We start from the raw sequence: 17589 nt of genomic DNA on the forward strand, positions 1-17589 counted from the left end.
GAGTAACCCAAGCATTCACTAAGCATCCTAAGACTCCAACTTCACGCATTTGATTCTTTGTGTTAGCGTTTTGAGCTCCATTTGAGTTGTGAACTCCGTGTGTTGCAATTCGAGCTCAAGTCGTGACTTGTGTGCGTGGTTGTGCTGCGTATTTGAGTCTTGTGTATGTTGCTCTTCCCAACCTTACTCTTGTGCGTTCTTTGTGATCAATCTTGTAAGGGCAAGAGGCTCCAACTTGTGGAGATTCCTCGCAAACGGGGAGAAGACTATAAGCAAGAAAGTCGTGGTATTCAAGTTGATCATTGGATCACTTGAAAGGGGTTGAGTGCAACCCTCGTCCATTGGGACGCCACAACGTGGAAGTAGGCAAGTGTTACTTGGCCGAACCATGGGATAAAATCGCGTGTCTCTTGTGTTGCTCCTCTCTGTGATTATTTGTGTTCGCAAGAGCTCGCTTCAAGCTACTTAGCCGTACTAACACTTATAACTAAGTTTTGTGGCTATTAGTGTTTGATTTTTACAGGATCACCTATTCACCCCCTCTATGTGCTCTCACCATCCACAAAAGAGTACCTGGTTGAGCCTAAAACAAGTGCAAAACATATCAGCTAAGTACAAGTTGAAACAATAAAACTAATGATAAGTGAATCACCTAATCACTTCACAGTAGTGTTGAATCACTCAAAAACTTGAATACCCATGACTGAAATGTTGTTTCAGCTGAAGCGGATAAGAAACCACGCATGCCCTTTTGATCCTTTGATGCTAGAAATGTCCCAACTATCAGTTTTGATCAGTAGTCAATGTCATTTTTCAAGCCTTTGCCATAATTTGGCATCAAAGTTCAAACAAGGTATAACTGGTGAAGGTGGTGGTTGTTTAAGTTCGTTCTGGAGATCCATCAAAGTATTGTTGATTTCATCTCCTATCTTTGCCATGTGGCTCCGTGGTCTCACATCTCTCTTGACCGGTATGGCATCTCCTCTTGGATGCTTGATTCCAGAGCTAGATGAGCTCTGCTCGATAACTTGAGATGGAATTTTAAGAAGGTACGACTGTCAACAAAACAACTGATCCAAAATACTCCATGCCCCGATGGTGCCCATCGGGATTGACATGATCGCAAAAGCGAAAATTACAGCGCCTCAAAGCAAAGGAAAATCAGGAAAAGGAGGTGGAAAAAATATTCAATGACACGCATTCGCAGTATCTGCCACCACAAAAGAGATGGAGACCAAAGGCCATTGAGAAAAATCAAACGACCACAAAGGCAGAAAATAAAACAACAACTGTGCAGCTCTCTACAAGTATGATAGACAGTCCGGCTATAAAGTCCGGATCATCCGCACAGGACGCGGACCGTCCGACCCCTGAGGCCGAACCATCCACACTACAGCAAGACACCTCCAACAACGTACCGACACCCATGGAGGAAGACGACCTACAAGGAGAAGACCTGGTCGACTACGGAGCTACGCCAGAACACTTAGAAAATTAGGAAAGCAAGGTGACGAATTGGTCAGGACCAGTATGATGCTCGGCGGTGTTGGGACTGACAGTTTGATCAAAGCTAAAGGGGTCACGTCCGTTGAGTCAACCATCGGGACCAAGGCCACTGCGTACCATCCTAGTAAGTGGCAAGATGCCTAAGAAAACCGATGTGATCACATCGAGTTAGTTGCTTTTGGTTCGCTCAGCTCCACCAAAAGGCAGGGGGGCATATGTTGAGCACCAAAATGAGTGGTGAACGGTCCGGACGGTCCACACGCACAAAACAGATTAGGGTTTCGAGTTTCTTGTTGTGTTTGTAGGCTAGATTCTCGGAATTAGCTTGGGGAGTTTGTTTGTAACGGGTCTAGCCCCCCTCCTCTATAAATACAGAGGAATACAGACGATTTGGAGGGATCAATCGAATCAATAACACTTTTATCTCACATTTATTTACTGTACAATTAGGAGTAGTTCTAGTTTAGTTCTAGTTTAGCATCTCAATCCCCAAATTCTCCGCTTCTCTTTGACTCTACATCGATTAGAGGAGTCTAGGTCGGTTTGCCCGAGCCTACACATCACCTAGGATCTCTCCTCCCCGACGGGGTCCCTCCTGGGAGCGAAATCCAGGCACCACCGGTGACCTTCGCCGCCCCCTGCGCATGCACGGACCGTCCAGCCCCAGGGCGCGGACCGTCCGGCCGTCAGGCAGGGAACCCTAGCCTTGTGCCAGGTCGTGGACCGTCTGGCCCCTAGCCGCGGACCGTCCGCCCCTGTGCAGAGAGCACCGCCACAGTTCGTGTTGAGTGATTGGCGCCCGAAAAAGGTGCCAACACATTGATAGAGTCCACTAAAAGCCCATGGGTCCTTAAATGACCACATAACCTGTGAAAAACAAATTTGCGCATACACAACTCACTAATGCAGTTGGCTTCGGTCCCATGGTACAAACGGTCCAGCCGCCTTTCCCTTTCCAAATCTCTTTGTAACAAAGAACCGTATTTGGTGTGCTTCTTATTCAATCTATTCAGTTACAACTTATACCACAATAAAACAATGCGGATGGTAATGAAAAAAAGCACCCTTCTCCTTCGTAGGTAATGATTATAGTTATTGCAATACTCAAGATACATCTTCTTTGAACCCATCTAAAAAATGCAAGGTAATTAAAATGTACACTCGACGGACTAATGGATTTAGTTATGTGGCGAAATAAGAGAAGTGCGCCAGATAAAGTGTGGCAGCCTAACATTAGGAAGAAACCAAGCATCTACCCAAGTCTGTGTGGCATACCTAATGTTAGGTTGTGGCGTCCTAGGCATAGAACCAAACATGCCCCCTAAGGCATCCGTTCAACATGTAGTAAGGTGCACATTTCGTTATAGGAAAAAACATTTTTACAGCACCAATAACGTTTTAATATGATTTCTTGGAGTTAAGGAAAACACTATGATTGGCGCTTAAGGGCATGTACAACCTAAAACACGTTGCTCGATTTTTCAAGCAGAAGAGACGCCTAAGAATCTAAATCATACAACTTAGAGTCTCTAGATTATTAATATAGTTAAGAGATAATATGTATAGTAGGTCGTGAAGATTCTGTCTCTTGATTTTTTCCCACTTAACTCACTATAAACTCCCCAAGAGATCCCTTAATTAATGGAGTTGTATATGCCCTAATCTATACTACTCTATTAAGCATTTAGTGTCAGCGTCCACAACTAAATGACCCCGTCTTGCCCCCGCTCGCATACCCGTGCTACGCCACCGGCCGTAGCCGTTAATGGCGCCCAGCAGCCAACTGCCCCCGGCGATGGCGCCCAGCAACCGATCCCACTCCCAGCTTGCAGCCGCGCCCACGACCAGCACGCCAAGCGCTGATCTCGCCCAGCTCCTAGCAACCACACTCCCAGCGTGCAGCCGCGCCCACGACCAGCACGCCAAGTGCGGATCTCGCCCAACTCCCAGCAACGAAATGCCCCGCCTTGTCCTCGCCCGCACACCCGTGCTACGCCTCCGCAGGCGCTGATGGCGGCATGGTGCCCAGCAGCCGACCCTACTCCTAGCGGCTAGCCTCGGATTCCACCAGGCGAGGATCTCGCAGATCACATCGGACGGGGATCTCGACCACTCCTGAACAGCCGCAGATCCCGTGCTCCGCCCCCACGCTCAGCAGGCTCGCTAACGTGTAGTTGTTGTGGCTTGCAGGGGAAGGGTACGAGCAGCTTCGGCAAGCGCCGGAACAAGACGCACACGCTCTGCATCCGCTGCGGCCGCCGCAGCTTCCTCCTCCAGAAGAGCACCTGCTCCTCCTGCGGTTACACCGCCGCCCGCATCCGCAAGTGTAAGATCCGCCTCCCCACTTTCTTCCTCTCCCTCTCTCTTCGTCCGTCTTTCCTGCTGCTAGATCTAGTAACTTTGTTGTCTACAGTTTTTCCGTAATACGTTCAACACTGATTTTGCAGTCTAACAACTGAATGAAAGCTATGAGGCATTGCCTTCATCTAGAAACTTTGTTGTATGCACTTTTTCGTAATATGTTCAACCCTGATTTTTTTAGTCAGAAGATGTTTCATGTTCTGAGCAGTGAGCATCAATATACTAAGTTCTGTTTTTGATGGGGTCACTGGTTTCTTGTATTCTAACACAAATGTTTCTGCTTACCTCCTTTGTTGGAGTCTTATGGACACTTTCTATCAATTGACACTTTGCTCATAATGCTGCTACTTATCTCATTGTGTGAGTTTGCACTACGTCTAAACACTTCTGTTGCCTGCTTCAACTGTTGATGATCAAGTGATGAGCAATTAAATGCTCCAATGCTATGATTGGAGTTATTCTCCTATGATTCCCAAGTTTGAAGTCTGATGATCCTGTCTTTATACCATTGTTTGCCATATTCTGAACAGAATGGTACCAAAAAACAATGATTGTCACTGTTCTCTTTGAAAACTTCAAGCATTTTTTAATTGAGCGTCATAGCACTGTGATTATCCTATTTCAGTATTGTTGTATTCCTTACCAAGATACATAGGTAGTTTTTCTTGCCTGTTTCCCTGGTCAGATGATGAGTATTTAACTGCAACAATATGATGGGTTTATTCTCCTGTGATTCCCTCGTTTTAAGTCTCTGATGACCCCACCACATTTTTCTGATTTTCTTTGCATTCTGTTTGTTTATCTTTTGACTTCGCCTCCGCCATCTTGACGCCTTACATATTTTTACTTTATTTGTTATAGATATTTGATTCCTTTTACAGTTCCTTGTATTATATGATTCTTGTACCAAATTAATACTAACACCCGATCGACAAATGTAAACAGTCCTCTTTGGTGTCGTTATAAGAGAGAGATGGTCATCTGTTAATCATTTTGTGATCATAAACAAAGATAGATCCATACCGGTCCTTTTCTTCTGCAAGTTCAGCCAAAGTCTATTTTTCTACCTTTGTTTATACTGTCAACTGGTTGTGTTGGTCTCTCCCAGATATCCCAAATAGGTCTATTTTTCATTGGATGTTGGTCTCTCCTAGATAGCCCAAATAGGTCTATACCGATTGTCTCTCCTTGATATCTGCATTTTCTAATTTTTATTTGTTTTATGGATCAATGTTCTTGTCATCATAGAGTGTGGTCTATTACTGCATTATAGTGACTTGTAAATAACTTAGTTTTATTCAACAATGCAAAGAGATGAGTTGCATTCTTTTTGTAGAATCATGACAGTTCAGTTGAGTTAAGTTAGCACAATATAAAATTTCTTGGCTATGTGCAAGGCCGGTCATATCACAATTTGTTAGCGCAGTGTAAAATTTCTTGGCTATGTGCAAGGCTACTTTTCATCCTAACTTTCCCTGGCAAAGAGTAATTTAGATAAAAGAAAATAAGTGTTGACTGTTGTTTAATAAGCCAGCATAGCCCTTTTCCATTCATGTGAGCAGTTTTGTATCATCTTGTATTTTTTAGGTTCTGTTCAACTTCTGGACTAACTGCACTGATATTATACTTTCTAGTACTAACTGCACACGTCGATAGAATCATATCTTGTCACCACATAGCAAGGAAGGCATCTCTATTTCGTTTGACAAGGTATTGTCATACTTATTTTTTGTCATCCCCATTTCGTCTGAACTAGATACCTTATTACTGGCTACACATATTTGAATCCTTTCAAAGTTCCTTAGATTATATGATCCTTGAGTAATTTGGATGAAAGAAAATAAGTGTTGACTGCTGTTTAATAAGTTAGCATAGCCCTTTTCCATTCCTGTGAGGAGTCTTGTATCATCTTGTATTTTTAAGATTATACTTTAACTGCACTGATTATACTTTAAGACTATTATTTCAATCTATAAATAGGAAACATAATGCAATTTTATGTTTTAGTTTTAGATAATTTAGTTGGAGCTTTACATTAATAACCTATTTGGAATTAGGGTTTTCAAGATAATTGGTTAGATTTACAATGTCCAAACAAAATTTATCTATTATGGTGAATTATCTAACAGTTGTTGTCTATAATTTTTTCTATATCGTGTCCAGCAACAGTTTGGTAGTCCATTCCAGTCATTTCTATTTGCTTGTTATCTATACTACTCTATTAAGCATTTAGTGTCAGCGTCCACAACTAAATGAGCCTGCCTTGCCCCCGCCCGCACAGCCGTGCTACGCCCAGCAGCCGACCCCACTCCCAGCTCGCAGCCGCGCCCACGACCAGCACGAGAAGCGCGGATCTCGCCCAACTCCCAGCGCACAGCCGCGCCCACGACCAGCACGCCAAGCGTGGATCACGCCCAACTCCTAGCGCGCAGCCGTGCCCACGACTACCACGCCAAGCGCAGATCTCGCCCAACTCCCGTGCTACGCCTCTGCAGTCGCTGATGGCGTCCAGCAGCCGACCCCACTCCCAGCGGCCAGCCTCGGATTCCACGAGGTGGGGATCTCGCAGATCATGCCGGGCGGGGATCTCGGCCACTCCTGAGCAGCCGTAGATCCCGTGCTCTGCCCCCACGCCCAGCAGGCTCTCTCCCTTCCCCTGCTGTGTCTGCGTTCGCAGATCTCTCCATTCCCCAACAGTTCCCCATCAAGGCCACCATTGCAAAATCGATGGTCACGCCCGCGGATCTCTCCGCCTTGCCCTTGCCCGCCTGCTGTTAAAAGGATGAAGCCCGGGCGAGGTTTTGTTCAACTCCCACACCGATTCGACGAGTTTCTATTCAACTCATACGGTACATCCTCCAACTCTCATATATGGTGACAAAATCTTGAGTCCATGGAATCTTGAAACACTATAATGTTCAAACAGTACACACAAAGTCACTATGATTGTTTAATGTTTGTTTGCATCTTTAATTTACATGATGATGACATTGTTATGATGCAAACAATTCCCTTCTCATATCTAGCAAAAAAGTCAGGCAAAAGTTGAGAAAATCATCACAGAAATCCTTGGCATCAGCCATTTAACAAACATGCTAAATCTTGTTCTTGTAATTCATTTCCCACCATATTTGTGGAGTCCAAATTACTCTTTGCCAGCTCATACCTATTTTCAAAGGTGGTGTCAAAACTATTAAAATCCAGTACACAACTCTTTTTAATAGTGCCTTCCAAATTCACACCAAATGGTTCTCATCTCTTTGCATTGTTGAATAAAACTAAGTTAGTCATGGATGTATTGTTCTTATCTATATTCTTCCTCTGTTCCTCTAGTTTAAGAGCTGGAGAATCCAAAATTATCTGTTAATAGATAAGCTGCATTCTTTTTCAAGGCATCAAGCATATCCTAACTTCTTTTTTGTTTCTTGCATTTTACAGCACTAACTAAGCAATATGGAAATGATAAAAATTGTCGTAATGATTGTTTCCAAAACCTCAAACATATAGTATTTTGATAAGTCAAAGACGAGACATAAGTCATGTAAAAAAGTGATCTCGATGAAGTTCAAAATATTTATACCACAAAATGTGGAGGAAAATGGTAGGTTAAACAAAGTTGCTCCAAAATTATATTTCCAGTGCTTATAAGAATGCAATTATAATTTCCAATGTATTAGGAATAGTGATTTTGCAAAAACGGGTGCTCTTCATGATACCACAAAACAAACACCAATATTCAGGCAATACCATAAAATAAACCATAGCAGACTTACCCACTTTCTGGCCTCTGCTTGGAGTTTCTCCTCTTCCAAAGCCTTGCGCTTTTCTTCTAATTTTGTATAAAACTGGAGAATCAACAAAGTTTTGGTTACCCAACTAGCTCTTTAAAGCCAAACAGTAATCATGATATTGCACCACAAAAATACATGTGTACCTCTCCTCTCTTCTCAGCACGATTATCACATACAAATGTAGGTGCAACAACAATAGTTGTCTTCTTAGTTTTTCCAGCTCTCGCTGAAATTACAGTTCTGTACACAACTCAGGAAATTGAGGGATACAAAGAAAATTGGGGGATACAAATGAAGCGATCTTTTTACTAGCAGTCAGCTATTTAGGCATAGAAACGGGTTCCATGCAAAATGTTATGGAGTTCATATGCCTAAAATATTAAAAGAAAAAGGAGACACTAAACAGACAACAATAAGATCCACTGGAAAATTAACATGATCAATATTTGAAAAGAAAAAGGATACGAAGAAGTGACAGAATATGAGTCCTCTACATGACCGTGAGAAGTATTGTCAGATTGGAGAGGCTTCCTGCATGTGTCTGATGGACTCTGCAAATCCACAAATAGTAGAGTTTGTCACTAAAGTTGCCTGCTTTGATGTTCAAAAGTTAATTTGGCAGCGTAAGGCAAATAGAAGACGCTATGAGAGACAAAGAGAAGTAGATGAAGCCCAAAGGGCACAGTTGAAAGGAGCGTACAAATGACTACCAGACCTTTGTCATGTTTCTTGGTGAGGAGCTACTTTTATCTGAAAGTTTTGCCCCACTGCTGGTGGGATACGAAATTGGAGCACAAGTTCCTGCTCCAGATGACCTTCATTCAGGTGCAATAGTGCATGATTCAGGGACAGTATGGCTAGACCCTTGTTGTCATGATTCTATATTCTTCCTCTGTTCCTCTGGTTTAAGAGCTGGAGAATCCAAAATTATCTGTTAACAGATAAGCTGCATTCTTTTTATAGAATCATGATAGTTCAGTTGAGTTAAGTTAGCACAATATAAAATTTCTTGGCTATGTGCAAGGCCGGTCATATCACAATTTGTTAGTGCAGTGTAAAATTTCTTGGCTATGTGCAAGGCTACTTTTCATCCTTTACCTGGCAAAGAGTAATTTATATGAAAGAAAATAAGTGTTGACTGTTGTTTAATAAGTCAGCATAGCCCTTTTCCATTCCTGTGAGGAGTCTTGTATCATCTTGTATTTTTAAGATTATACTTTAACTGCACTGATATTATAGTTTGTTTCATCGGGTAACAGAAGGACAAGTCTCCACGTCGATACAAGCAAATCAACCCATATCGTTTGACAAGGTACATACATGCCTTTTTTTTAACTACCCAGTTAGTGTCTTGTGAATTTTTAGGACTAGATAGCATATTAATGGCTATAGATATTTGATTCCTTTTAAAGTTCCTTATATTATATGATTTTTGTACCAAATTAATACTAACACACGATCGACAAATGTAAAACAATGGTTGTTTATATTCATTGCTATGTATATGTACATTAATTTATCTGGACTAAATAATTCCTTTCACTGTGTCTCACTGTAAGCTACCTTTTGCATTATGGTTTGCATCATGGTGGAACCAGAGTAGTGTATTTGTTGATCTAGGATATATGTATTTGTTGCTTGCCCTTGATTCATCAAAGAGATAGTCCTCTTTGGTGTCGTTATAAGAGAGATGGTCATCTGTTAATCATTTTGTGAGCATAAACAAAGATAGATCCGTGCCGGTCCTTTTCTTCTGCAAGTTCAGCCAAAGTCTATTTTTCTACCTTTGTTTATACTGTCAACTGGTTGTGTTGGTCTCTCCCAGATAGCCCAAATAGGTCCATACCGATTGTCTCTCCTTGATATCTGCATTTTCTAATTTTTATTTGTTTTATGGATCAATGTTCTTGTCATCATAGAGTGTGGTCTATTATTGCATTACAGTGACTTGTAAATAACTTAGTTTTATTCAACAATGCAAAGAGATGAGCTGCATTCTTTTTATAGAATCAGTTGAGTTAAGTTAGCACAATATAAAATTTCTTGGCTATATGCAAGGCCGGTCATATCACAATTTGTTAGCGCAGTGTAAAATTTCTTGGCTATGTGCAAGGCTACTTTTCATCCTAACTTTCCCTGGCAAAGAGTAATTAGATTAAAGAAAATAAGTGCTGACTGCTGTTTAATAAGTCAGCATAGCCCTTTCCATTCCTGTGAGGAGTCTTGTATCATCTTGTATTTTTAGGTTCTGTTCAACTCCAGGACTAACTACACTGATATTATACTTTTCCAGTACTAATTGCACATGTCGATAGAATCATATCTTGTCACCACATAGCAAGGAAGACATCTCCATTTCGTTTGACAAGGTACCGTCATGCTTATTTTTTCATCCCCATTTCATTTGAACTAGATACCTTATTACTGGCTACACATATTTGAATCCTTTCAAAGTTCCTTAGATTATATGATCCTTGAGTAATTTGGATGAAAGAAAATAAGTGTTGACTGCTGTTTAATAAGTCAGCATAGCCCTTTTTCATTCCTGTGAGGAGTCTTGTATCATCTTGTATTTTTAAGATTATACTTTAACTGCACTGATATTATAGTTTGTTTCATCGGGTAACAGAAGGACAAGCCTCCACGTCGATAGAAGCAAATCAATCCATTTCGTTTGACAAGGTACATACATGCCTTTTTTAACTACCCAGTTAGCGTCTTGTGTATTTTTTAGGACTAGATAGCATATTAATGGTACAACTATTTGATTCCTTTTAAAGTTCCTTGTATTATATGATTCTTGTACCAAATTAATACTAACACCCGATCAACAAATGTAAAACAATGGTTGTTTATATTCCTTGCTATGTATATATGTACATTAATTTATCTGGACTAAATAATTCGTTTCGCTGTATCTCACTGTAAGCTACCTTTGGCATCATGGTGGAACCAGAGTAGTGTATTTGTTGATCTAGGATGTATGTATTTGTTGCTTGCCCTTGATTCATCAAAGAGATAGTCCTCTTTGGTGTCGTTATAAGAGAGAGATGGTCATCTGTTAATCATTTTGTGATCATAAACAAAGATAGATCCATACCGGTCATTTTCTTTTGCAAGTTCAGCCAAAGTCTATTTTTCTACCTTTGTTTATACTGTCAACTGGTTGTGTTGGTCTCTCCCAGATAGCCCAAATAGGTCTATTTTTCATTGGATGTTGGTCTCTCCTAGATAGCCCAAATAGGTCCATACCGATTGTCTCTCCTTGATATATGCATTTTCTAATTTTTATTTGTTTTATGGATCAATTTTCTTGTCATCATAGAGTATGGTCTATTATTGCATTAGAGTGACTTTTCTAGTTGAAATCATCTAAGAATCAATGTGTCACTCCAAAGGTTGCTGTTTAAATCTATATAAACAGGAAATATAAATGAATCTAAAAAGTCATTTTTAAAAGACTGTTATTTCAATATATAAACAGGAAGCATAATGTAATTTTATGTTTTAGTTTTAGATAATTTAGTTGGAGCTTTACATTAATAACCTATTTGGAATTAGGGTTTTCAAGATAATTGGTTAGATTTACAATGTCCAAACAAAATTTATCTATTATGGTGAATTATCTAATAGTTGTTGTCTATAGTTTTTTCTATATCATGTCCAGCGACAGTTTGGTAGTCCATTCCAGTCATTTCTATTTGCTTTTTATCATACCAAGAAAGCTTCTTAATCATTGCAGTTGGTTGTTCGTTTCAGATTCTATTATGTGTGTTCTATATATTTGTTACCCTTGTTTGTTTTGTTTGATAGAGCTATATCTGGTTAACTGGATGAGTGCATATAAAAGTACTACCGATTGTCTACCCTCTTTTAGTGTTGTTTATGTGCTGATGTTTTGTAGGGCACTCTTCTTGTTATGGATCAGATAGGATACAATGTTGGTCGCACACCATTCACAGACATCTCAAACACCATCATTACAGGTATAAAGCTTAATACATGCGTGTCAAAACGTATTAATTACGGACACTAATACAAAGTTGCATTGTAGGTAATCAAAATGAATCGAACTCGCTTGGACCAATTGTCGATGCTAAGGAATGTAAGAGGCAAAGGGATAGGGAAAGATATGCTATGACTGTTGAAGAAAAGAATGAGAAAAATAGGCAGCGTCGTGAAGCACGTCAACGAAATAAAGGACTATCGATAGAGCCACTCTCATCCAGAGGTGATGAAAAGTTACTTTTTTATTGTTATACCTACATGTTTGTACTATACAAAGTTGATGTGTAGCCTTTTGTAAATGGGTGATATATGAAGAAGACGTTAATACGGACCAGGCATGTGAGGTGGTTAGCTTTCCAGATGACTGTAGCACCATTGATTTCACAAATTTGTCAACACAAGACATTGCAGGTATAACAATCACAATTTTTTTATCACATTTGCACTATCTATTATGTTAACTCTTTACTTATGCTAAAATGCTAAATGTAGGTGGAGACGAACAAGTAAATCTGGATGCATACGATGACAATGATTGGTTGCATAGGAATGAGACATTCCAGGCAAACAACATTGTCACAAGTAAAGACCTTCTGACACCAGGTACATGATTGTTTGCTTGGCTAAATATGCAAAAAACAGCAGGTTTCAAATCGTTAAACGTAGACATGCCTTATTCCAGGTTGTATGCATGAAACTGTTGATAACATACCTAAGCATACTATGAAAAGGGTCGCCTACTTTAGTGAGCGGTACAAAAACATGACCCCCGTCGAGAGGGAGTCTAGACGTGTACGCCTTAGGTTGTATAATAAGACACCAAGACGGAAAGATGCTAACAAAGAGTGCAGCAGAAAACGTAGAGCACTGCAGGGTGACACTTTGAATCAGGAGTCCATCGCCATGGAGGACCCAGTATATACCCCTGAGGTTGTACATCCTACAACATATGAAATTGAACCATATGGATCCTTAGTTACCACTTGCGACTGGGTTATCCCTGAATTTGTCGTGACACCTTTCCTGCCAACTTCAACACAGACTAAGGATGTTGGTTCACTCGATATGTCTACTGAGCCACTAAGACGTAGACATCATGTGCTATCTGGGACAAGACTAGCTACCTTAGGTCGTCGAAACCAAGAATTTGAAGACGGCATTGGAAGGAATGTGGCTACAGTGACCGAGGATACTATTTGTGACGCTATGGAAGGAGACGATTGGACACAGCCCCATCCGACTGCAGAGATCCACACCAATGGTAATTACAACCAATTTTAAATGAATATTGCACGATGACGATAGCATGTAGTCCAACTAAACGTGTGAGTGCAGGCATGGTTGAACAAGGAGTGGACCATACACATACGAAGCCAAAGTTCATTTCCAATGGTACTTGTTAAAAATCTTTGTTCACATTACATTTTCCCCCACCCTAGATGCCCTTGTCTTTTACGTGGCTCATATTTTCACGATTCAGGTGATGATGATGAGGGTGTCATATTCGAAGAGGATGAGGATGATGATGAGAACGATGGATACCTATTCGGTGGGCAATGTGCGTACCTCAATTTTTATTATGATACCATGACTTATATAACTATACGTGTCTTAATCGTTGTTTTCCAAAAAAAATATTAGATGATGAGACCGATGAGGACATCGAGATTGATGGTACTCAAAATGAATCTATTGCCACTGGTTTGCCTGACCCGTATGACAAAGTGTACAGTAACATGCCTGAAGAAACACATATGCTGAAGTATGTTCCCAACTGCGGTTATTGCACTGCGAAGAAGTTTGAGTATGAGCCACCTAGGTTTTGTTGTCGTAGTGGGAAGGTTGAGCTAGCCCCACTGGAGACCCCTCCCCAACTCCAGAGGTTGTGGGATAGTACAGACTCTGATGCTAGACAATTTCGTGATAAATTAGGTATTTTAATGGCCATTTCTCTTTCACTTCACTGTATTGTTGCCTCGATAGTATGACAACTAATGTGAGAGATTCTGGTATATACATGTTCCGGGCACAATGCATGATGTACCACAATATCAAGTCATTTGGTAGGGAAGGTGGGGCGGAGCATAAACACCTTGAGCTTTACTTTTACGATGATGATCCCAATCTCGAGCATCGGTATCGTAAGTGCCGTGAAGAATGTCAACAGAAAGACAAAGATGTTATTAAACAATTAGTTGGCATACTCCATGGAAACCCGTACTCTGAGCACCTTAGGAGCATGGGCCATGTTGAGAACCTTGATGACTATCGTATCACATTGAATCTTGACCAGACGTTGAACCAGAAGACATATAACACGCCTCTCACTTCAGAGGTCGCTGCTGTCTAGATCAAGGGGAGCGAACGGCGAGGCTAGTTCAGCAAGAGTGTTATGCTACACGGGAAGGATAGGTCAAGCCACGGCATCTGCTCATACCATGGATGCTATGATGCACTATCGTATCCACTGTTCTTCCCTAGAGGGGAACTTGGATGGCATGCAAACATATCAAAGGTCGGTGTATCCATGGGCGAAGTGGATGCATACCGTGGGACGCATAGGGCAAGTAATGCAAACGATGAAGATGCAGGTTAGTTGTTTCTTTGATATTTCTTACATAACACATTGTTAACTATCCTTTCGGCATCACAAAATAATCAATCCTTACGTATGCAGAATCTCCTAACCATTTATGTGTGTCCGTACGTGACTATTACTGCTACAAATTCCAGATTCGTCCAGGGATATTCAATCCAATACTTCATGGTAAGCGGCTTTTCCAACAGTTCACAGTCGACACGTACATCAAGATTGAGAGCTCCCATTTAGATTTCATACGTAAAAACCAGGACCGGTTACGAGCTGACCTGTACTAGGGCTTGGTGGATAGTATGTTAGATGGAGACATAAGAGCAGAAAAGGTTGGGAAGCGAACTGTGCTGTCACCGTCGTTTATTGGCGGTCCTCGTGACATGAGACGTCGATATATGGATGCTATGGCTCTGGTGCGGAAGTTTGGGAAACCAGACATCTTTCTTACCATGACATGTAACCCCAACTGGGATGAGATAAGGACGGAGCTTCTCCCTGGGCAGACACTGCAAGATCGTCCGGATCTTGTAGTGCGTGTCTTTCACGCGAAGCTACAAGAGTTAAAGCATAGGCTGACTAAACATGATATTCTCGGTAAGGTCCGGGCCTAAGTCTATGTCGTGGAGTTTCAGAAGCGGGGTTTGCCCCATGCCCATTTTCTACTAATCATGTAGAGGAAGTACGAGCTCACGTGCCCTGAGCAGTATGACCTTTTGATCTCAGCCGAGATCCCAGACAAAAAGTACCCTGAACTACGAAAGATGGTTATCAAGCATATGATGCATGGCTCGTGCGTGTCGCTAAATCCTAACTGCCCATGCACTAAGGGTCGTGCATCGTGCAAGAATCATTATCCCCGGCCTTTCTGTGATGCAACTTTGCAAGGGAAGGATTCATATCCTGTTTACAGACGTCATGATATTGGGCGTAAGAAAAAGGTTCGAGGGTTCGAATTGGACAATAGATGGGTTATCCCTTACAACCCTTACCTCCTTCGGCTCTTCAACTGTCACATCAATGCTGAGGCGTGAGGGAGCATCAAGGCTGTTAAATACCTGTTCAAGTACATATACAAAGGCCATGATCGTGCGTCTGTTGTTATGAGAGATGCGAGCAAGGCAGATGATGATGTAGATGAGATCAAGCAGTACAGAGATTCAAGGTGGGTGACCCCTCTAGAGGCCTTATGGAGGATATACGGCTTTGAGCTTAGTCAGAACTCTCCACCTGTGATGCAGTTGCAGCTCCATCTTCCAAACATGCACATGGTGGCATTTCACGAGCGCCAAATGGTCGAGCGAGTCGTCAACCGTCCAGGTGCTGATAAGTCAATGCTCACAGCATATTTTGAGGCAAATAGGCTACACGAGGAGGCTCAGGGCATCCTGTATCGTGACTTCCTTGAGTGGTACACTTGGTAGAGTGGTAAGGGCAAAGTATGGCAACGGAGGAAACGAGATACGGGTGGACAAGTCGGTAGAATAGTCTCTGCTCATCCGTACGAGGGGGAGCGCTACTATCTTCGTGTTCTCCTAAACCACGTGACTGGCGCCACCTCATATGTGGATCTAAGGACAATAGATGGTGTCACGCTACTGACTTTTCGTGAGGCAGCAGAGAGAAGGGGACTGCTTGAGTCGGACAACACACTAGATGACTGTCTCACTGAACGTGCACTTTTCCAGATGCCATCGACGCTACGACGGCTTTTTGCCACAATATTGGTGTACTGTGAGCCAAGCGATGTGGCTGTACTATGGCGGAAACACCTAGATGCTATGTCAGAGGACTATCAACGTAGGAGTCAGAGCAAAACTCATGTTGAACAGATGGTATTGATTGACATTAGGAACATGCTACAGTCAATGGGAAAGGACATAAAGACATTCCCTCTTCCACCTATCATCGACACGTATGGCGATGCTATAGGTACTGCTAGGGAGGTTTATGAGGAGGAAAGTATCGAACTGGCATCGGCAGATGTGGTTCTCAAGGACTCTCTTAACGAGGAACAAATGGCTGCCTATGATAAGATTATGTCTACCGTTAACACCGATCAGGGCGGATTGTTCTTTGTGGATGGACCTGGTGGCACCGGGAAGACTTATCTATACAGAGTGCTGCTCGCGACGCTACGCAATTAGGGCAAGATTGCAGTGGCAACAGCTACATCTGGCGTTGCGGCTTCCATAATGTCTGAAGGAAGAACCGCACATTCACGCTTCAAGATACCTCTCACTATTGATGATGGCGTTGTATGTTGCTTCACAAAGCAGAGTGGTGAAAGTTCCCTTTGCCCGGGAACAGGATCTGGATGTCGCCTAGAGGGGGGTGAATAGGCGAATAAAAATTATCACTTGAAAACTGAAATTCTTACTCTACTCGAAGGCTGGATCGCAGTGGAATGAAAGATCCTTCGAGTAGGTTGCAGCGGAATAGAAGATCCTGTCTCAAAATGCCCTGCACTTCAAATATAACTTGTACCACAGATAAGTATTGAAGTGCAGATATAAAGAGTAGATAGGACAGAGAGACAGCACACAGTATAGAGCGAAGCACACAGACACAGGGATTTATCCCGAGGTTCGGCCAAGCCTAAAATGCTTACCTAGTCCTCATTGGAGTTAGCCACACCTAGGCTTGGAGTCTATTTTAACTCCTTCCTCTGTTTGCTCAGATCTGTCAGTATGACAGATAGAGCCTTCCACTATGTTGAGTTTGGTTACAACAAAGCCGCGGTTGCTTACAATTTTCTTGACAGCACTCCGGCAGAGTAACGATATGCTCAAGACTTTGCTCTTGCTCTTTGCAGCACCTCTCCACTCTCTACAGGCTTATAGCTTTGCCTTTACACAAACTAGAGAGATATACACGAGAGGGAGAGAGAGAATTAATCCGAATGATGTCTACACCTGTTGGCTGCTCTTGTGTAACTGTTGGAGACGCCTAGGGGTCCCTTTTATAGACCCAAGGGGCCTAGGAGCCGTTGGAATCCATTTTGGAAGGCAATACTTGCTTTCTGTCGGGTGGCGCACCGGACAGTCCGGTGTGCCACCGGACAGGTCCTGTAGCTTGTCTGGTGCGCGATCTCCTTCCAAATTGGGCTTAGCTGACCGTTGGAGCAACGGTCGTCTTGGCTCACCGGACACTGTCCGGTGCACACTGGACAGTCTGGTGCGCCAACTGACCGTTGGCTCAAGCCATGCGTCACCCGATGATTGCGCTGCCGACCATTGATGCAGTCGACCGTTGGCTCACCGGACAGTTCGGTGAATTATAGTCGTACGCCGCCAAACTCCTCCCGAGAGCGACCTGTTCACCAGAGTTCAG

The 17589-nt window shown here is 42.3% G+C and overlaps 2 long non-coding RNA genes and 2 other non-coding genes across 4 annotated transcripts in view; all 4 read left to right on the plus strand.

Moving 5' to 3' along the window:
• The first annotated feature begins 3697 nt into the window (after positions 1-3697).
• The window catches only part of LOC103639510 (uncharacterized), a 36248-nt gene continuing 22356 nt past the window's right edge, over positions 3698-17589 (plus strand). The window contains exons 1-2 of the long non-coding RNA XR_002265002.2: positions 3698-3832; positions 10288-10340. This is a non-coding gene — a long non-coding RNA (uncharacterized lncRNA). The remainder of the gene's footprint in view (positions 3833-10287; positions 10341-17589) is intronic.
• On the plus strand, positions 4279-4361 carry LOC111590261 (small nucleolar RNA Z199). The gene has a single exon (XR_004852957.1). It is a non-coding gene; the product is annotated as a small nucleolar RNA Z199 (small nucleolar RNA).
• On the plus strand, positions 4547-4627 carry LOC111590258 (small nucleolar RNA Z199). The gene has a single exon (XR_004852955.1). It is a non-coding gene; the product is annotated as a small nucleolar RNA Z199 (small nucleolar RNA).
• Positions 12834-13205, plus strand: LOC103639508 (uncharacterized). Its single transcript, XR_559490.3, has 3 exons — positions 12834-12927; positions 13002-13058; positions 13147-13205. It is a non-coding gene; the product is annotated as an uncharacterized lncRNA (long non-coding RNA).

The sequence above is a fragment of the Zea mays genome, chromosome 9, assembly GCF_902167145.1.
Source record: "Zea mays cultivar B73 chromosome 9, Zm-B73-REFERENCE-NAM-5.0, whole genome shotgun sequence".
Taxonomy (NCBI): domain Eukaryota; kingdom Viridiplantae; phylum Streptophyta; class Magnoliopsida; order Poales; family Poaceae; genus Zea; species Zea mays.